The following is a 22,431-nucleotide window of genomic DNA, read 5'->3' as shown; positions in this document are numbered from 1 at the left end:
CCAGCTTGGGACTTTTTTTTAAATGTAATTCTACTTCTTTCTCTTCCCACATTTTCCGTCTTATCCATATTTACCAATATTCTCTTTTGGACATCTCTATGGCACTGACCATGGACCATATTTGCGCAACTTGTCAAATACCACCGGATGGGTCAAACAAACTCTGGACTCCCGCTGTTGTTTTTCCTGTGTGAAACCAAAAGTCAATGGAGTTATTCTAATAACAATGTGGTGTGCCACTTAGGGGTCGTGTTAACCGGATATTCTCAGTCATTGACCGTTTTTTTACAACAATGACCGGGAAATCTGAAGGCCGTCGGTCATTATGACCGGTTGCAATTACCACCCCTGCCCACTTGGCGGTGGAGTGCACAGTCAGTGGTCAGTGGCTGCCGTTTTCACACTGCAGAGAAAAAGTCATTCATCTGCTTCATGTAGCGTTGTTGACATAATGGCCTGGACACACCAGATACGGTAGTGCCGCAGAAGTCCTGCGAGTATACTCGCAGGCGCTTGACTGTTCACACAGGCAGCGCATTTCTCCTACGCTCTCCGCGCCGGTTAAACGTCGACTCCACTCGTCTATTCCCGTCAGTACTCGTTTTTTTGCTTCAACAGGTCATTTTAAACATGGGTAAGTCCATATTTTAATCGTTTTTTATAACGTAATAAGTTAATGACAATTTGTCATTGCATGTCCATGTATTGAGCGTGTTGGATAAACACTGAATGAATAGGGCATATTGTTCTGACCATTTTATTTATGTAGTTATGCCTGTAGGCTCGGTGACACAAAATTAAAATTGTAATGAAGTGATTAGGGTATTGAAAAATGTGTTTGATTATGCACTGTTGTGTTGTTTTAAATTATAAACACGGTATTTTCTCCTCATGTTCCTCAGTGCGTGATGTTGTTATTTTATTTTGAAAATTGGCCGGATTCTCTTGTCTTTTCTGTGTCCGACTTCCTGTTTGGTACGATCCGCTCGATCCAGCTTGACAGAAGCGCTCACGGCTCCTGTGAAAAATAGACCAGATGCCGAACTGAAGCACTGCGGTGTGTGGATGTCTGTTCATCTTTTCGTTCATGTCATTATTAATGCACACTTTATAACTTGCTTGTTGGATTTATTAAAAACGAACGAATGAAAACTAAATGCCTTTGAATATCTTTATTATCATTTAAAAAGGAAAATTAAAATGACCAGTAAAAATAGATTATGACCGGATTTTTATGACCCTGTTGGTCAAAATGACCGGCGAGGAAAAAGTCTAGCGCAATGTCTGGTGCCAGTATGTGTGACATGAAACGCTAGTGACGTATGTCAAATGATGTATGACATGTGATGTTGCATTATGTAAGTTACACCCACATGGACTTTTGTAGCCAAAGCATAAGGAGGTAAACCTAAAAACAAAGTGTTTTATCTATGTTTTAAGTTTTTTGGAAAGAGACTATATGCCCCTAACGAGTCGAAACTGTCCCTTTCCAATGAAAACAGAAGTCCATTTTGTGAAAGACACAATGCATGTAACAAGCGCAAAATGACACGCCATCCCTGAACACCCAAAACCGAAGCAAGAGAGTACCTAGCACGTCATATTTTGAAGTGTAGGTCCACTGACCAAGCGTCAGTATATGGCGGGTTGGGATGAAAACGTGTTGGCTGACCATAAACCAGAGTATTAACATGTGTATTGTGTGTGTTGTGTCTGTCTGTACCTTGATTTTTTGCATGTCATTTTTCTACTGATATGTCAACTCTCTAATGAGTTCAGCTCTTTGTGACTATCTTTAAATCAGCAGAGTGACCGTTTAACAATACAGAGATTTACCTTTTTATTGCCATTATTTTGGAAAGCACAGTAACGAACTTCATTTATAGAATGCAGAAAATAGCAATCACTTTTTTTAACTACTTTGTGCCGCCTCCTCCTCTGAAACCAAACCTCCACTCTTGAAAAGTCACTGCCAAACTTCTGTCTCCGCATTTCAAAAAATTATCTGCCAACTATCAACTTCAAACCAGATTTCAGCCACAGGCTCGTGTGATTTCTGACAAATGCATCTAAGAATTGAGTAAGTTGTTGATCATTAGCAGAAGGGCTAAACGTGGGTCATCTGGGTGCTTTCTTCTGCCGCAATTAGCTTGTTTCCCGTCTCCATTTTGAACACAGCAACCACATTTTCTCCAACTGTAATTGGATTAGTTACCTTTAAAATCCCCATCTCTGCTGTTACTTTAGCTCTTAAAAACATGTAAAATCGGCACCTTTCTAACCCCCCATCCCCCACCCCCCAAAAAATCTATTTGAGAATGTTTTTTATTTTTTTTTTTTATTTTTGAGGAATATCTCTTGAGTGGCACTTAACAAAATTGAACAAATGCGTTGGTGGGTGGGTGTCTGATTGGGGGGGAGCTGTGAGGTGGAACTACCTTCCAGAATAAAACAGTCTAACACTCATTACTCTGAAAAACACTTGACTTCATCATGGCCTCAATTATGTGGTGCTGGATAAACTCCAGTGTTACTGAGCTGCTTTCGCCGAATGGAGGGGGGGGGGGGGCTGGTGATAAATATCCAAAAACTGTGTCTGGGAGAGAAGTGCAGCTTAAATCCTGACCTCCTTATCGTTCATGGACGGGGCTCCTGAGCGTCTTTGGGCCGGAGAGACGCCCACAAGGAGCCACTTTAAACCTTCAGAAACCTCAAGTTGATTAAAGTTTGAAAATGGGCAGATTTTTAGAGTCTTAAATTTAAAAGTTTCAGTTTTGGTGTTGATGAGAACCTTCACAAACCTCTATGAAGAGTTCATTTAACTCTGGCTTGTTTGAGTCATTTATGAGGAAGAAATAGTTGGTGTTAAATCACAGATTCAGGGAAGCTTTCTCTAACTGAACTTTTTTTGTTGATGAGAAAACACTTCTGGAACTTAGGCGGGCATTTATCCCACAAGAAGAAGGTGAAATGTGAGGAAATATTGACATGATATCAGCTCAACAAAATGATTATTATTGTTGTTAAAATTAAAAGTGGAAGATTTCTAGCAAAACTTTTGAAACTGCTACTTAGATCTAATAAATATTACGGGCTGCTTAAAATACTAAAAGTCAGGAAACAGAAGGCAGGAAAGAGAAAGTGTAAGTCATGTGAAAAACAGAAGACTTTTGTTTTGTGATGTCGTGCTGAATGGATAGCTCCGCTAAAGTAACTTTGTAATGCGTCTTTTAAATTGCGTTTCTCTCTCTCTGACTTTTTGGATCTGGCTACAGTCTTTTCTTCCTGTATTTATAATGGCATCAGAAAAAAAACAACAGCCTGTATATGTGCTCTGCTGCATACAGGGATGGTTAGGTTGCATTTGCAGAAAGTTGAAATCCCAGATTATTTTCACGTTAATGTGAACAAGTGATGCTTAACTAAATGTATGAACATGTAATAGATTTAACAAGCAGATTTTTAATGCCTCTATGCTGTGGCAAAACATGCTATTCCTTTTAGCATAGTTTACTTGAAGATGGGTGAAAAAATTCTGTAGGCTAGTAACATTAGTAGGGATGTCAGTTTCAGTTAATTTCACCTTTGATAGCCCAACACCCATTAACTGGTAACTAAGCTGTTAATTTTTAACAGCAAAATCACATGAAATACAATAAAATACAAGAAGCCTCTCCTTTTAGTCTGGTGCTCCACTGACTCGGTGAGCTTTAGAACTGCATTTGAAGAACTACCCATGTTTTGTTGTAAATGTTTTGCTTTTTATTTTTTGTTGGTTTTGCTGACAGACAGCCAGCTAGCTGCATTAACGTGCAAAAACATGGTGCTCACCGCCCACCCTCTGATCTCAACGAGTTAGCTAGCTGCTCTGCACTGCGCATTGACCAGGCAGAAGCTAGCTAGCAGCACCTCTCCGTTAGCAATTACTGCAGGTAGCACCATCCCAACCCATGATGGCCAGGTGACTATGCTGCGGACGGGTTATGGCCATCCTGTTTCCCCCCAAGTCACCCCAGTAAGTTAGCAGCTTCATTTTAGAGACATGTATAGCTGCCTGAACCTGAAAAGCTGGAAATCAGAACGGAAGTACAGAGAGTTGTTGCATGATGATACACCAGTGTTACAGTGGTATAAACCAGCAGGTTTTTAGAACGTTGCAAAACACCACATTGCCAGTAGCTGCCTGTTTCAACCCATCTTGTTGCGAATCTTTGGTCTGAACTGGGCTTTACAGCATGGGGGTTGTACAATTGCTACACTGAAAAGTAGCAAAATCAACCTATATACAGACGCGTAATCAGCCAAAAATATTCTCTGCGGTTGTTCAATGAACCGCTAACCATTGACTAAGGCTTTTTTTTAAACAGTAAATCTGGTGTTTGTTTAGCTTTTATCGCTCATTTATTACTTTAATTATTTTTTTATTACACACTGGCCTTTGCCTATAATCTATGTTTTATTCAGGGTTACGTTTGTGCCGTCTATCTTGACAGTGTAAACTATTTAATCGTGTTCTAAAAAGTACTTTGTAACAGTGTTTTCAAAAGATCTAAATAACTGAAGTTTACTTTAGTAATTATCCCTAAACAGTAATGAAAATCTCAATGTTGTTGGAACAGAAAAGGTGGAATCAAAAGTGAGGAAAAGTGTAGAGCACGCACATGTTAGAGTTATCTCGAAGTTCATCTTCAAAGAATAGTAACATTTGGGTGCATTTTGTATTTAATAACTTCATAATTACCTTTTAAAGATGAATACTGTCAGAAAGAACACACCAATCTCTGTTTTTAAAACAAGAACAAGAAAACCAGTGATGTTTGGTCAGTTAATTACACTTCTTTGTATGTTCCTGGTACAGCCTTCATCGGTTTCACTTATGTTTCACTGCTCATTGTATTGGATGTGATTTCTGAGATATTTGTATAAAACCATATTTACACCTGACAGTGTTAACGTGGAGGTAACACCTGTATAGTTAACACTGTGGGGGAGCTCGGGTCTAACAGTGTACACTCTTGTCGAGGAGTGTTAAATCTTAACTACAGAGAGAATGAATAATTACTCCAACAGAGTGTCAAAACAGCAACTTTAAAAAAGAGTTAAATTAACACTCTGTGGTATGAACTGATATACACTTAACGTGTTGAAATTCACTCACACTTGCTGAAATTGCTGTGAACATTTCTAGAAATTCAGGATCTGGACAGATTTTTCAGATGACACATTTCTCAACACACAACACCCACTACCACACAACATTTCACAGCAAGGGGGAGAGGAATTTAAAAAAAAAAAAAAAAAAGACAACCTAAAAGTTAAAAAACTGAACACCCGAGACCTCAGAGGAATCACATACACACAACCGTCAAGCAAAACAAGTGAATCACCAAGTAAAATGTCTCCTGCTCCAACCAGCCACCGCAGCAGCTCTGGCACAGGTGTGTTGGTGGGAAACACAAAGACACACAAACACAAAACACACACAAAAAAAAAAAAAAAACACCAGAGAAAAAACGAAGAAATGGAGTGCTGTGGTGGTGAAGTTCAGCAGCAGCGAGGCTACGGTTTAATACTACAGCTCAGCGAGAGAGGCGAGCAGCAATCTGCCTGGCCACGCTGGCTGCCCACACACACACCTCCTCCACAGGTGTGTGCATGTGGATTTTTAGGGTGAGTCACTCTCTCCCACGTAGTCGATACCTCCACCAGCGGTTGTGGAGATCCCATCAGCCCTCACACTGTACCTGCACTGCTCCTCACACTCCCACCGCTGGTTCAGATCCCCGCTCGCTTCCTGCTTCAACACCGCCGCCACCGCCACTCACATTTAAGACTACAGCAGCAGCAGCAGCATTTGGAGGTAACAGATGGCGATTTTATCAACAACAGTATGATCAGAGAGTGACACAACATTAGGGCATCACACTAATCGTGCAGTCTTTGTTTGTTCCACAATTAATTATGAGACATACCAGCAATATTCAAACATTTAGATCAGCTGCAGCTGAAATGTTAAATATTTTGATTCATTGCATAATGAAGACAAATAATCTTATTCATAAGAGGAATCATAATAGCTGCAAGCTGTAACTGTGCAGCAATACATACACTCAGATATATCTCAGCGGTGATAAAGCCACGTATCTGCAAGCTTTACAGAGAAGAAGAAAACAGTATTATCTTCTCCTAATGCCCATTCATTCTTTAAATGATACAGTCGGTTTTTAATCAGGCTTCAGAGGCCCGAGGGTCATGAAACTCACTCAGCATGAAAACGACTAAGGAAGCCTCCATGTGAGCAACAAGAGGGAAAAAACCCACTGAATAATCAGGTGCAGAGCCATTTCTGCAACCCCAGCAATGTGCCATTTGGTGGATGCATTCATTCGCGGTGCTTCGTAGCACCTTCGATGCAAATATTTTTAGCAGGGATGACCCATGTGCAAACTGCACCCATCACCCCGGCAGTGTTAGCACGGTGCTCCACCCCTTGAGCTTCACAGAGCCCATTCAATAAAGCAGAAGGGCTGTGAAAACAAACCTTCCCGAGCACCCAGTGGGGCTGGCACCGGCCCGCAGGCTGGCTGCAGCCCAGGAAAACGTTGAAAAAGCTGACTGGACCGCAGCCAAGAGCTGGTAGATTTTGGCTTCGGATGGTCAGGTTTTCTGTGCTGGCGAGCCCTTAGACTGGTGACTATGATACGGTGTTGGTGCTGCAGAGGAGAGATCTTACATGCAGGCGGGAATGGTAAAAGTTGCTGACGGGTTCAGAGATGCACACGCACAAAATGAATACAATATTTCCAACAGTGTTTCAGAAGGCACTTTTCTTTCACACTCCAACAAGTCATAAGTCATGTATAACTATGGGGGCATAAATCAGGCAGACCAGTGTTATTAAATTGTTTGTGATAGGTTCTAATGTTACCCTGATATCTTGACACTTTTAACACACCACTTGTTTATACATTTATACTATTCTGTATATTGATTAATTCAATTTTTTCCTGTCTCTGTGTATCTGTACTTACTTCTGTCATTGTGCTGCTGCAACATCTGAAATTACATAAAGAATTATCTAATATTAAATTCAACAAATTATTTGTCTGACTTTCTATCCAATGGCATACAGCATCAATTTCAAGGTATAATGTCTTATAAAAGAGTAAGCATAGAGTGGACAACCAAAAACGTTAATCAAGTGGCACTGAGTTACACATTTAAAGGGGACCTATTATGCTCATTTTCAGGGTCATGCTTGTATTTTCTACTAGAATGTATTTATATGCTTTAATGGTAAAAGATGCAGATACATGATACCGTAACGTTAGCATGTAGCTGCATGTATGTTAGCAGTGTACTTGCAATGGGAGAATGGCTCAAACAAAGAATAATGATACTTTGTACTGTTAGAAAAAAAAAAATCACAAATATAAGCTTCTAAACACAACTGGAAAACGACCAACAGGAGTACAACCGGAAAAAAGGGGGAAAATTAACAACATCAGCAACCAAGATAACATGTTAACCTGACATTAGCATGTAGCTACATATAGCAGTGCATTTGCAGCAAGGGAATAACTGTGACTGAGAATAGCGGGACTTAAAAAAATCACCAATAAAATCTTCTCAACACAATCGCACATGTTCCAGCAGGAATATGTTCCAAAATCAGAAAGAAAGCAACAACGTCAGCAACCAAGATTGCATGTTAGTCTTACATGTTAGTCTTACATGTAGCTACATGTAACGGTGTACTTGTAGCCAAGTAATGACTGCAATGAAGAACAGCGGCATTTCTGCAGTGAAAAATCACCACTAAAAGTTTCTAAACACAACCATACCTCTTCCAGCAGGATTATGATCTGGAATATGAAAGACATTTACAACATCAGAAACTAAGATTGGATTTTCCTGATGTTAGCATGAAGCTACATGTACATTAGCAGTGTACTTGCAGCCAAGGAATGACTGTAACGGAGAATAGCTGCACTTTCTACCATGAACTATCACCATTAAAAACATAAAAAAAAAAATTAAAAAAAGGATGGAAACTTCCAGCAGGAGTAGGATCCAAAAATTGAAAATTTAGAGAAAAATTTACAACATCAGCAACCAAGCAGACATGTTTCCCTCATGTTAGCATGTAGCTACATGTAGCACTGTACTTGATGCCAGGTTATGATCGTAACGGAGAATAGCAGAACTTTCTACCGTTAAAAATTAATTTCCCTGATGTAAGCATAAAGTTACTTGTACGTTTTAAGTGTATTTGCAGCTGAAGAATGTCTTAAACCAAGAAAAGCGGCACATTATAGCATCATATATAGCTTCTCAAAAAAACCTTAACATGTTCCAGCAGGAATATGATGCAGAATCTGACAGAAGAAATTAACAAAATCCAGCAACCAAGATTACATGTTAACCTGACGTTAGCATCTCGCAACATGTAGCAGTGCACTTGCAACAAAGGAATGACCGTAACCGTTTAGTGGCACTTTACCGTTAAGAATACTGTTAAAAATGCTGGTAAACCCAACCAGACCTGTTCCAGCACAAATGCAAACAAAAACAACCAACCGGCAACCAAGACTACATTTTCCCATGACATTAGCATGTAGCATATGTGGCAATTCAACAGCTATGTAATGTAAACACTTGCAGTAGCGGGCCTGGAGCAGATGATCATATAAAGAAATCCAGCACACTATGAAAATATAAAACTGTTGGAAAAGGAGTATTCAGAATTGAGCCTGAGGATTTTGCTCACAATGATTACTTTTACATACGTTTACCTCATTATGAGAAACTATGTCTACATTTAATATGAACATGAGACATTTTAACATTAGGCTATACATTGAAACAAAATACAGAAAGGAAAATTGGTCCCCTTTAAATATATTATTATGTACAATTATAAAATATGACTAGGGCTTTACTCGGCATCTGCCATATCGTATTCAGCTGTTACTTTATGTAGTGGTTACTTTTATAAGCATCTCTCATTGTACAACTTCTGATGATGTTAATTGCACTGAAAAGACATCTCTGTACCGTGACTGACTGGCTGTAAACTAATCTGAAGAGCACTTCATAGTAAATAGAAGCCAGACTGAAACATGAAAACAGTTTTGGTGAAATCAGAATGAAAGGATGGAGTTGTGGGTTTTTGCTCACCGCCAAGTTATCTGGAGCCTAAAATCCTAATTTGGTCAAGGCAGCCAAGATATTAAAGGCTTAAAGGAATAATTTTCCCCAAAACAATATAAATGTTATATAGTACTCACCTCCCTAGGCTCTCCATGGTCCGAGAAAGACTTTTCTATCAAATGGCGTTAAGGAGAGCGGGGTGGTCGAAAAATGAAAGCATATCAGACTTCAACGGAGTCCAAACGACAGACAGAAAAAAGGTTATAAAACGTGTAAAAAGCTTTCTGAAAATCCCTGTGCAGCATTATCCAAGTGTCTTGTATCCATTTGTGGGCACACGGAAATCCAAACACAACTATTTTTGCTAAACAAATCATTTTCGGATTATCCTCCAGTGAGGGAATTTGTTGTGCGCATGCGTGCAAACACGGGAAACGCTTTGTTTAGCAATAGTTTAGCGCCTCTTTAGTTTGAAAGCACCGTGCAGCAAACAAATTACCATTTCAGACTTAACTTTGCTGACTGAATCTGTTGTCTGTCAGTTGTCTGTTTCTCTCCTGGTTGTGAAACATTTATCCTTATGACAAATATTCTTCACTGGACCTCCATGACAGCTCCAGATGTGGTTACCAAAACTTTTAACACACAAACTGCAGTGCCTCCACTGAACCAAGCTTTGTTAAGAAGTTCCCCCAAATGTGTTGCCGGCCCAAATTACACAATAGTCTAACGTGTGCAGCCTCCGTGGCAGCTCGGACTACAAAGTGGGTTTAGTTTAGCGCCGCGGGGGCACCAGAGGCTGCGGACACTGCCATGTTTAAACTGTTACTGCATGAACCTGCTGAACCGAGCATGTTGGTTCCAGCTGAGGAGGGATCGACGCTGTTTTCCACACACACTTTTCTACCTGATCCAAAAAGCAGCTCAGATTCTCTTCTTGCTGTCGTCCCTCCTGGCTCTGAATGTATATACAGTTTAAAGTACGTGTCTCTTCCATTAGCCCCTTTTCTCTCCTCCTCAAGTATCAAATCTCCTTCCATCTCCTCTCAACTCTACCCCTCATTTTCTTCTTTTCCGCTGTCAAGTCATTTAATACTTCACTCTCAAAGATGATTTTTCCTCTTCCTCCTGTTTCCTCCTCACTCCATCTACACTTTTTAACACTGCAAAAGGCACAATCTGCAGAGACCTCTGTTTTGAATTTTGGGAGATGAAATGTCACATCTTTTAAAGTGTCTGACTTTTTCCTGGAGCCACTTTCTGGTGTGAAAGTTTGCCTCGGCCCTCTCCTACTCACCCAAAAATCTTTCGGCCTTCCAGGTGTGACTCTTCAATCCTCATCCATCGCTCTCATTCCTTTTCTTCTCTTCACAATGCCACTTCTCTTTCTACATTTTATCAACAGTATCTACATAGAACTGTTTCTACAGATTTCTATGTGCTAGAAGCTCCTGTCTCTATATTTATTCTTAAATTCTGCCTTGAACTAAATGAGTTAGAAAACTAGCCTGTTTTTAGTTTAACACAGCTTTAAAACTATACATGAGTAGGTTAGAAAACAAGAAATGAATCACTAAAGCTAAAATTTTATAAATGTAGGAGTTGATGTCCAACTCCTACTGTAAGAGTAAATAATCTGCAATGTAAACGCCCTGTACATGTAAAATAGAAAGTAAAAATGCTCATCCACGCCTGTGGACCACCAACCCAATAGCCAGAAAAAAATGTTGGTATTGTACCTATCAGCCATCTACAAAAACATTACATTTGGGCTGTATTTTTAGCCTTTATTTGATACGACAGTGATAGAAAGAAAGGAGGTGACATGCAGCAAAGGGCCACAGGTTGGAATCGAATCTTTGATTGCAGCAGTAAGGACATAGCCTTTGTACCTGGGGAGCCTGCTCTCCCAGGTGAGCTACCTGGCACCATGAGTACCTCATATTTACACATTATTATGTAGCAGCTATGCTGAAACTTTACGTTTCAACAATGCTGTGGTGAACGCATGGTTAGGTTTGGGCACACGGGGTGTAAATCACTAGCTTCATCAGGATACAATAATATATTGATTCTTAGGACAAAGATAATGATATTTGCCTATATCACAAAGTCTGCCATGATACGATTTTGATTCCGTTCAATTCCGGGGCCTGCAATCGATATGGGACGACATCAGTAAATATCCTCATTGACTTTTTCTTGGCTGCGTGACATTATCTGTCTGGCATAAAGCCACTAACACTGACTGAATGTTTAGGAAGGAAGTGTGCTTAGATAGAAATGGGGAGATAGACACATTATGGGAATTTAAAAATTAGGGACTGTCCTCTAGAGGACAATACGTATCAATGTTTTCTCGTTGCATTGATGATATTGGATTGCTGGTCACTGAATCGATAAATCAAACCAGATAAATGTATCTTTACACCCCTGTTGGGTATGGTTGGGAAAACTTGACTTGCTCAACCTAATGGTGTAGCCTCATCATCTAATCGTTATCAGCTGTGTGACAAAGGTGTGGCCTTTATAACAGATCAGTGTACCTGTGTCTTAGTATAATTGTTGTTGATCTTGAGGAAGGTCCAAAGCGTGAAACGTCATCATCAAAATTAAAGAAATGCATATGGAGCCAGAGTGTGCCACACTTGTTTTCTATAATTACGGCAGGGAAAAGATCATGTTTGGGCTCAGAAAACAGATTTGGTGGCATTATCCCGGCAGGAAACTCAGTACTATCTCAGTAAAAAAACAACCATTTTTCATGGCACTATCCCCGGTGGATATACAGCAAAGGGTCACTTAAAAACACCCACTTTTGGTAGCTAAAAAGCTACCACGAACGCCTCAATACCTTGCTCAAAAACAGATTGTTTTGTTGTCTGTTGGTCTTGAACAGTGGTCAGCAGTGGTCTGCAGTTTGGCAGGCAGCTGCCAAAATAGCACCATCCACCATCTCAATGAAAAAGTCAGCTCACATACTACGTCTTTTTAGAAATGTGATACAATACATACAAAATGTTGAAAATGCCCACCCCCGTGCAGCTGGAGAATCTGGTCAGAAATGAGCTCATCTTTTACAGTGTACGCCTGGCTTTAGTGATGCAGAATTGTGTTGGGTAGAGAGAGGGAGAAAATAAGAACACTTTGTACTAAAGCCTTCCAATGCAAACTAAAGAAATAAGAGCAAACACTGACTGGATACATGACGAGTAAATCCTCTAAATGCCTCACATTTTCCAACTTTATTGTGGGACTGAAGGACACTGAGGGGACAAAAGAGCCCAAAGATGTGAGGCTGGGTTTGTTTTTACTTTAATGTTTCATCTTCCTGGTGAACGAGAAGCGACTGTACCTGATACCAGTGTGTAATTTCGGTTAAAAAAATGAGATCAATTTGTGGAGTCTCAGCCAGTGGAGATGAGATGATCCTCTCCCCTTCCCAACTGAAACTTTTAGTTCTTTTTGTTTGTTTCAATCATGTATATCAAAAGGTGAGACTTTAAGTAAATTTGAGTTGACATGAATATTTCCCTTTGTTTCTCCCCACTCTTCTTCTTCCTCTACCAGACCATCCACTAGTAATCTGGTCCTGTGTTTCTCCTCCTGGATTTTCTCCTCCGAGGCTCCTGATCAGAAACCTCCTCTGACTGACTCATCACTGCCGACCGAGGCTCTGAACAAATCTCTGAGATTTACACTGACTGGCTTCACTCTTTACTACAAAATGTGGGGACTTTCTGACAGTTTCTCCCACACTCTTATACAGCTGCTTGTCCTGGGTGACACATACAAGGGAGATAAAATGACTTTTTTTTAAGTTACAGTATGTTGGGTTTTTTTTTTTGTTCTGTATGTAAAGTTGTGTTGTCCTTGTGTCATGTTTTATAATCGAACACAGTTTAGGGATTAAAACTTTCACACTGAGTTGTTAGATGTTCTCCTGGTTACATTTAGACATGTGACTTCAGTCTCACCTCATCTCCCTCTGTTTATACAGGCAGTTTAGGTGAGTAACAATTCAGGTCTACAAACTGTTTTACAAGTGTCTCTCTGACTAGCTGGCTAACTAGCGCAAGCACAGGACTCATGGGTAATTTTTTTTCCTACCCCCTTTTCCGCCAAACACTTTAAGTATGGTACCTCTGGAACCAAAGTAACCTCTCAGACATGGTACCTACACCCTTCGTCCATTAAGCGTTTCCATCACAAACAGTACCCTTATATGTGGGCAGGGTTGTTGTCACTCACTGCTCCATCTGGCACTCACTGTATTTCCTCATTATCGGTGATACAGATGAAAGTATCACCGATAATAACACGCAACATTTTGAGAACAAAATAGAACAGGCTGCAGTGAGAGTCTCTCTCCATGGGATATTTAAAAATAGCACATTTGTGCATTTAGTCCTTCTCAGGCAAGCTCAGGGGCTTATTGTTACTGTAGCCCACAGGAACAACGACATGAGGCTCAAAACCAGCCACAGTTCAGCCCTGAGCAGAGTGAATGTCCGCTACTGACCATTGAACGGACTGCAATGTTCACAGCTCCACCTTTTAGTACCAGATGTGTGTGCTAGGTACCCCAACAGTGGGGAAACCAAAAATGGGTACCATCCACATCTTTTCACAGTGGAAACGGAAAAAAAAGCTTACCGAACCAAACTGAACTGTACCATACTGCTCGGTGGAAACTGGGCTTGAGTGGGCCAAAGCTTAAGTTTATCCCCTATGTATGCAATGTCATCTCCTCCGTAGAAGATATTATCTTTTACGTAGGTTCTAATAACTCCTGTGTAAGAGATAAACTTTAGGCTTAATTAAGCTGTTTTGAGTAAGAAAGCTGCGCACAATTAAGCACTTAGCGCAAGATCCAAAGGGCGTTAAAAGATCAGCCAAATGCAGCATAAAATAAAGGTTTATCTCCTACACAGGAGATAACATCCCATACCTAGGAGAAAATAACTCCTACATAGCAGATTTTTTTGCCTCCAAGGACTTCCATACAAAGCTGATGAAGCAGCACTTAACACTGACTCACTGGGCTTCATGCAAGAAGCGCTATACGAACAAATATTCCTTCAGTTTTGTTCGTATCCACAGTTTGTTCTTATTTTCTTAATACCTCTGATTTCTGGGACTCACTGGTGTTTTTTTGTTTTTTTGCTCTTCTCTTAGGTACAAGAAAACTCTGCAAGTGGCCTAGAGCACTCTTTAGATAAGACAGCAACATCTCTTTTTCACAGTCCATAAATTGTTGTCCAATTCAAGTAAACACAAGTTTTAATTTCAGGAACATAAAAAAATATCATGATCAAATTTAGATTGTGTTTGTTAGATTAATTGTAATGATTGGATAATTACATTTCTGAGCTAAAGAAATACTGTTGGTCCATTGATCCCAATTAAGGATTTAAAGACCCTTGGATGATATGGCCTGCGTTCAGCTTCTGAATGGCTTACATGCTGCTCTTGAATGCTCTGGCCATCCAGGTCTTACACAGAGAACATGTTTTTAGAGATCACACAGATCAATTTTATGAGACAGATGAATTGTTGGGTTTTGGATTTTCTTGTAACACCAGCAATGACACACACATGGAAAATCTCACTCTTACTTTGTTTAAGTTTCTTGAACTTCTACTTTTTTTTCCGGGTGCATCTCTCGCATTCTTAGGCATGTCCTTATAAGGACAAGACACCCGTCTTCATATAGTGTTTAAGGGGCATTACCAATGCTAATAGGTTACTTATGATCAAGGTCTGAAATTAACACCCAACCACCAAGCGCCAAATGCAGGTGGACTCTCCGTTTAGCAAGAAAATCTCAGAGGGCCGTGTGCCACCCTGACGGGTAAATGTCTGTACCAAAATAGTCATGAAATACATTGAATCTCTACAGTGTTTTGGTGGTATTTACAGGCGCTCTGCTCTGCTGCTCCTCTGCTGTCCGAGTTTGACACACAAACAAAGACACATATACACACTACAGATGTGTTTTATGCACATCTAAGCAGCACCACAACACTGACTGAGCTTCCATTTGGCTAATTCATAGCTGAGGGTTATGAGTTTCACCCATATTTATGAAGGAAATAAATAATAATGCAGAGGCTCTGTAGTCTGAATATTCTGAACCAAATTTGACATGAAAAAGCAATTTATTATTCTGGCTGGAAAAAAAAAAGTCTGGCTTTGAGTCAAAAAGTTTCATTTAGTATGCCTGGTTAAGAGCAGATTCGGATGGTTAAGAATGTATTGTGCATCTGGAGGTGACTTCTCTTTTTTTCTACTAAACAAAAAAAAGAGAATGTTGCTGCATGATACCCATTGTTATGTTCATCTCTTAGCTAACTAAAAGGACTAAAACTAACAAATCTTCTAATTATTGCTTTTTCTATTTCTTTTCTTCTATTAACCATCCCAAGGAGATGTCTACAAGTAATTCAGCTGACACTGATATAAAACTAAGAAGAGCAACAGATGCTCACATCTAATTATTTGGAACATTTTTACTTGATAAACGAGTCTGCGGGTGCTTTGTATTACCTGAATTCCTGTGGAGCATCACATATGGAACAGGTTTACAAATTAACAACTGCTTTCTTAATTTAAGAAACTTTAAAAACAGTTTCCCATGTTCCTAAAACATTTAAATGCTTTTAGACCTAAAGTCACCACAGAAAGCTTCTCAGAAGTTAAGCTTCAGATTTACAAAACCTCCAGATGGTTATTTAATTTAATATCTGAGCTCTCTCATTCTCACTTAAGTTAAAGCAGCTATTGACACCACTGTGGCTCCGTTTGCGAATGCTCTCGAGGAACTGAGAGCCTATTTGGGATCTCTTGCATGGCATAATTTATTAGTTGGAAAATGCACTTTGACACTGCAGTGATAGAATCATCTCACTAGAAAAAGCAGCTGCAAATCTGATACTGCTATTACACTGCAGGTGAAAACTAAATCACACAGACAAAATGGCAGGTTTGCAACAAAAAAAGAAAAGCGAGACGAGCCTCCACTGCTGCAACAACACACCCTCACCTGCAACAGGTCAGAAATGTCAGTTACTTGTTTACTTTTTGCATTGAGGAACAGAGGAGTCACATCTCCTCCAGCTCTCACCACAAAGCCCGAGCTCTGCTATCCTGCAGGGCTGCCATTAAACCAACAATACACAAGACCTGGTCACAAATGCTGCATGTTGAAAAACATCATCATGTAGAAGCTTTTGCACAATTCTTCCTGTTGGTTGAGGCGGGGTGATTCATGACTGTACTGTCCAGACTAAGAGTGTTTTTTTTCCTTCTACAGACAGTTTGAACATCACTACAAAGCCAAAACTTGGCAACATGTTATGTCATTATCCTGTGAAACCAAGCAGAAATCTCCAGGAGAGAAATTAAGCCAACTTAGAAGTGCCAAAAATGGCAGTTCCTCTAATGGCCACTTGAGGCTGGCTCCAAGAGTGAGTCCCCATAGACCCCCATGTTAAAATGCCCAACTTTACAGTACGTTTACAGCCTGGTGCAAAAACGGTTTTGGTTTCTACAGAAAGATTTCATTCAGATTTCATACTTTTATTTCAGTTCATGAAAGTTAATTGTATTGTTGTTCAATTAACCAAACTAGCAGCTAGCGTTAGGGTTATCTCCACCCTCTCATCCAAATATGGTCACTTCTGGCTAACTATCGGTTAACATAGAGCCTTCATTTTGAGATTTGACTACACCAGCTAGGAACAAAGCCTTGCTAAAATACAGTTTTTTCCGCAGTCAAATTGGATGTGCTGATACACATATTTTAAAAAAAAAAAAAAAAAAAAAGATCACCCCAGATACAGACAAAGTCCGGTTCCCCCCAAAAAAAAAAAAAAAAAAAAAAAAAAGCTGCTACTCACTGCACTTCCTCAGAGGGGAGGGGCTTCACTGGACGCAGAGGGGGTCTTTCTGAGGCTCCACCTCCTCCTGCAATCACTGTGCGTCCTCCACGTCCAATCTGTCGTTCTCCGTCTCTTCTTGATGATCCTCAGGCGAGCAGCACTCTGGGTAATCTCCTGTGGAATCTGAAAGCAGAGAGGGATGTCAATGAAGGAGTGAGTGTGTGTGAAAGTGTGTGTGTGTGTGTGTGTGTGTGTGTGTGTGTGTGTGTGAGACAAATCAGATTCACTGTGCGTAGGTGTGACAGTGTGTGTGTGTGTGTGTGTGTGTTAGCAGTATGTAGAGGTGTTGATGATGTGTATGTGAACAGGGGGTGTTGGTGGGTGTGTATGATTGCGTGATAGCATGTGTGCGTAAATGAAGGAGCCCAATATGGGCCTTTAAAAACTGCACCACTACAACTTGGCCAAAAAAAAAAGAGGCTGTGGTTACCGTGGCAACATGTGCCAAAACGGAGAGAAGGGAGGGAGCGACAAAGAGAGAGAGAGACAGACAGACAGACAGACAGAAAAACAAAGAGCTAGACAGGCGGTAAAAGCGTAAGACAATGAAGAAAGACAGCGGTGCAACATGGGAGAGTCAAGAAAGTTTCAACTTAAGGAAAATGTCCATTTTTTAACACCTGTTTACCAGAACAACACCAGGATCAGTGCAGCTTTACAAGCAGATACGAAACCAGAAAGACCACGCTGACGGCTTGTGTTGCTGTTCTGTTACAGTTTCAGCAGCACATTCTGCAAAGTTAATATACTACAAAGGCAGCAACAATACACCACTTTTAAATTCACATGTATAAACAAAGAGAAAAAGACAAGACAAGAAAAGGGCAAATTCAGGGAGGTAGTGAAACACCTGGAAAATTAGTGTGTGTGCGTGTGTGTGTGTGTGTGTGTGTGTGTAATTGCACGCAACTGACTCCTGTGAAGTCACTGGCTGTGTGAGTGTGTGTTTGCGCTTGTGACACATTTGTATACACATGCTTTGCATTATTTTAGTTTCCATTGACTCCAATTAATTCTCAGCTTTAACCTTTAAACATTAACCCTTTCTACATGGAGATGGTGCTATAGGGCCATTACGAAGTCCCCTCACACCACCTTTGCATTTTTTACACAGAGCCAAATAACTGCAGTGTCATTCCACCCCTGCGTGTGATTTTTACACAGCATGCCGGCATCACAGACGCAAAAAGTTGTAGCGAGCTGACGTGTATAAGAGTGCCGGCCTCTAGTTTGACATATAACATGCATCGCCAGTGTTTTATAAGCAATAACACGGCAATAACAATCATTTACTGTCCCAGTTATATGACGACTGATCTCGTCCTCTGCTCGGAGGGTAAGGAGCTCCCAGACATCATTGTCTTCCCAAGTTGTGGACATTTTTGGCTGCTGTACTTTTTAAATCTCCCGCAGTGGGTCGCACGCATAACAAGTTGTCAAAACGTCGTACCCATCAGCCCATAGTCTCATCCTGCCGGCTGTCCCTTTCACATAGACACAGTTTCAGCGCTGATACTTCCTCCACTGCCGACTTAAGGGTGAGACAACTCTGTCCCCCCATTCTGTCATCGCACCTTTTATACAGAACGGCGAGGCGGAGAAACAGCACAGTATTCCAGCCTTGAACAGGCAGTGTAAAATAAGCTAGTGTTCCACTTTACACACACACACACACACACACACACACACACAAAGACAATCAACCTTCACTATGAGCTGCATTCAGCAGTTTTGTACTGTGTGGATCAGTGCTCTAACAAACTTTTACGCATCGAATAAAACATAAAAAATAAAAGAAAATGACTTTTTCCAACAGCAGACGTTGGACATGTGTAATTCTTAACAATAATGAATACTGTGCACTATTTAGGGTTAGGTTAGGTTTAACCAGTGATGGAAAGTAACCAAGTATATTTACTCAAGTACTGTACATGAAGGGTGGGCAATATGGCCCTAAAATAATATCACGGTATTTTAGGGTATTTTTTGTGATCATGATATTCTTGACAATATGAAAAATTAGGAAAAGAAATTAACAAATAATTTAAGGATGTCCAGGCACCACAGCACCACAGTTTATTCCACATTTCTGAAGCTGCTCCTCTTTTTGGAACCACCGTGGGGTCCGTAATAATTTCGCTTCCAGCCATGCTCGCTGACGTCAATATGTCAGCAAGTCGAAATTTCTCAAGTATAATGATGTGAATTTTTCATATCATGTTAAAAATTATACCAGTATTATTGTAAATTATATGATATGGCACACCCCTACCGTACATAAGTACAAGCTTAAGGTACTTGTACTTTAATAGAGTACAGTTTACGCTCCATCATCCGGGCCAAATATTGGACTTTTTACTCACTACATTTATTTGACACACAACGGTATTGGTTATTTTTTACATATAAAAACATGCTTTAATGATGTGACACAATACTATACTACCACACCTCCTACTACTACTATGTACCGTACAATGTTTCTAAAATTGCCCTCACATTGAGGAACTACAACATTAAAATGCTCTTACATGTGTTCTTACATAATAATGTAATATAATCTATACTGTGAAAGGAGCCGTTCTGCATAACATGCACTTTTATTTTTGATACTTGAAGTACATTTTGATAATAATACTAATGTACTTTTAACTTTTACTAACCTTTCGAATTCAGGAATTTTACCTGTAATGGAGTATTTTTTAGACAATGGTATGTCTAATTTTACTTTTGTAAAAGGATCTGAGTACTTCTTAAATCACCGGTTTAAAGTGGAGAGGCGTCAAGGCCAAAACACACCGGCGGCGTCATATGACGGCGGCGTCATTGACGCGAGTCAAGTGCTGCCTCCAACACACACAAAAAGCGTCGCGCTGCGGGGCATCAACCGGATTTCTATTGCACACTCCAGTCCGCTAGGCTGGGAAGTACAAAATAGCGCTTTTTCAAAGGCGGCGACGCTGGAAAAATAGGACAATAGCGTAAAGTGCCGCGGTGTGGGTTTGTAAATAGAAAATAATGGGGGCGGCTGTTTTGACGCGCGTCATACGCCACTGGTGTGTTATGGCCTTCAGGAGGCACTAAACGGAACAAAGCCCTCTTTAATGCAGTTTGTTTGCTGCAATAATAAACAAAGATGTCTATGAAAGAAAGGTGTGTCCTCATCAGTCAACCTGTCCAGGGTGTACCCTGCCTCTCGCCCGATGTCAGCTGGGATAGGCTCTAGCCCCCCCGCGACCCTCAAGAGGATGAAGCGGTGAGAAGATGAATGAATGAATGAATGAATGAATGTACAGTAAGGAACAAGCAACCTGCATTAATGTCCCCAAGGGGCAATTTAGTGTACAGACAATCAATACAACAATCAATCCAAAATATTGCACATAATTAAGTTAAAAAGTTAAAGTCCCACTGATTGTCACACACCTGAGTGTGTGAAATTTGTTCTCTGCATTTGACCCATCCCCTGAGGGAGCGGTGAGCAGCAGCGGTGCTGCGCTCGGGAATCATGTGGTGATGTAACCCCCCAATTCCAACCCCTGAATCTGAGTGCCAAGCAAGGAGGCAATGGGTCCCATTTTTCGAACCCATGACCTCCCAGTCTCAGGGCGGACACTCTACCACTAGGCCACATCACCATTGATCACCTAAACATCCAAACAGGAAGCAATGACACAAAGTAAAACCAGTGGGAAATCCCCGTCACTGTCACGACAGCATTCAACAGGCTGAATATATATACTGTTAGTGCTGCATGCAGGGAGATAAGATCTGCTCTGATGAATAACATTTACTTTCAGGATATCAAGAATGAAACGGCAGCATTTAAATGTGTCTGTATGATATTTTAAACACATTATTGGTTTCTCTACTGCACTTTGATTTCCTTTTATTGCATTTGAGGCAACTTACAACTTATTACTGCACTCTAACTGCATTTCTGATCTATTATGTTTGGCTTTTATATCATTTTATGTATTTTATTTCACTTTTTTCTGGCTTTTATTGCTCATTGGGATTCTAATGCTTTTTTTTGCCAATGTAAAGCACTTTGAACTGTCTCTGTACAAATAACCTCTTCTAGGATTCAGTCCATCCTCCTGTTTCAGTTTGCACAGCTCACAATGTTTTGTTGTAAATCTAACAAATTAAAAGCAGATTTTAAAGACTTGACACGTAAACAAACACAAGTTTGTTTAAAGACACACCTTTGATTCCAAAATCATACGGTCGGATTTTAAAGTTTATTTGAAGCCAAACACATTCCTGTTCCGAGATCAACATCAATCATCAAATGGAGCTCCTTTAAAAAGGGAATCACCGGCAGTGTTTTCCCCAGGATGTGATGAGTGCATGTGGTGTGTGTGTGTGTGTGTGTGTGTGTGTGTGTGTGTGTTACTGAGTGGATGAGCTCATCAGAGGACTGCAGCACAGCAGGGAGAGATGCACAGAGTGAACAACAGGTCTTTTCCAGAGAGTCTGGATCCCCCTCAGGACTGACCTCATCCTCCATCCATCACCAACCTGATATGAACCAGCTCTGCTCTGGGACTGTGCATGTTTGTGTGTGTGTGTGTGTGTGTATATATACATATATATATATACATATATATACACACACATACACAGTACTCTGACAATGCTCCAAAGGCCCAGAGGTAATCATCACTACACTAAACTACAGATAGAAGCCAAGCAGTATTTGTATTTTACTGTACATTATTCTACTGAGAGACTGCATTCACAAATACATACACAAAAACATACACACATACACATAAAAAGCAGCAAATCTGTAGCTCTATCTAATTTACCTTATCTACTTGTATTGAGAAATTGATATTCAACCTTTTTTTTCTCCATTGATGTTAAATATAATAAAGTGTATGTGTTAGGGTACGATCAAGTCAATAGGAGGAATAAATGGCATTGTACATTTCTGCAAGCTGCAGGTATGTTATTTTTGTACATTATTATGTTGTCGATAGATTGAAACTTTAAGTTTCAAGCACACTGTATTTAACATGTGGTTAGGTTTAGGCATAAAACCCACTTGGTTATGGTTAGGAAAAGATCATGTTTTGGCATAAAATACCAGGTTTTAGTGGCACAATTCCAGCAGGAAAAACAGCAATGTCTCTTTAAAAAGACAAACAACCGCTATTTCTGGCATTATCCCTGCTGTACACACAGCGATGAGTCATTAAAAGGTACCCATTTTCTGTGCCTAAAAAGCTGCTGGAAACACAGTGATGACTAAAAAACAACCACCAAAACATCCACAGGGAGCCACTGGGCAGTAGCTGAAGAGGTGCATGTTGCCTACCAGTGGTCT

At 40.3% G+C, this 22,431-nt stretch overlaps 1 protein-coding gene across 1 annotated transcript in view; it reads right to left on the bottom strand.

Annotated features, from left to right (window-relative positions):
- LOC125904190 (zinc fingers and homeoboxes protein 2-like) overlaps positions 1 to 22,431 on the bottom strand; it is a 188,886-nt gene that overhangs the window by 118,780 nt on the left and 47,675 nt on the right. The window contains exon 2 of the mRNA XM_049601440.1: positions 17,055 to 17,219. The gene's annotated coding sequence lies outside the window, so the exon portion shown is untranslated. The remainder of the gene's footprint in view (positions 1 to 17,054; positions 17,220 to 22,431) is intronic.

The sequence above is a fragment of the Epinephelus fuscoguttatus genome, linkage group LG17 (genome assembly GCF_011397635.1).
Source record: "Epinephelus fuscoguttatus linkage group LG17, E.fuscoguttatus.final_Chr_v1".
Taxonomy (NCBI): Eukaryota; Metazoa; Chordata; class Actinopteri; order Perciformes; family Serranidae; genus Epinephelus; species Epinephelus fuscoguttatus.
Note: the sequence above shows the minus strand (reverse complement) of the source record. Positions and strands in the feature narration are given on the sequence as shown.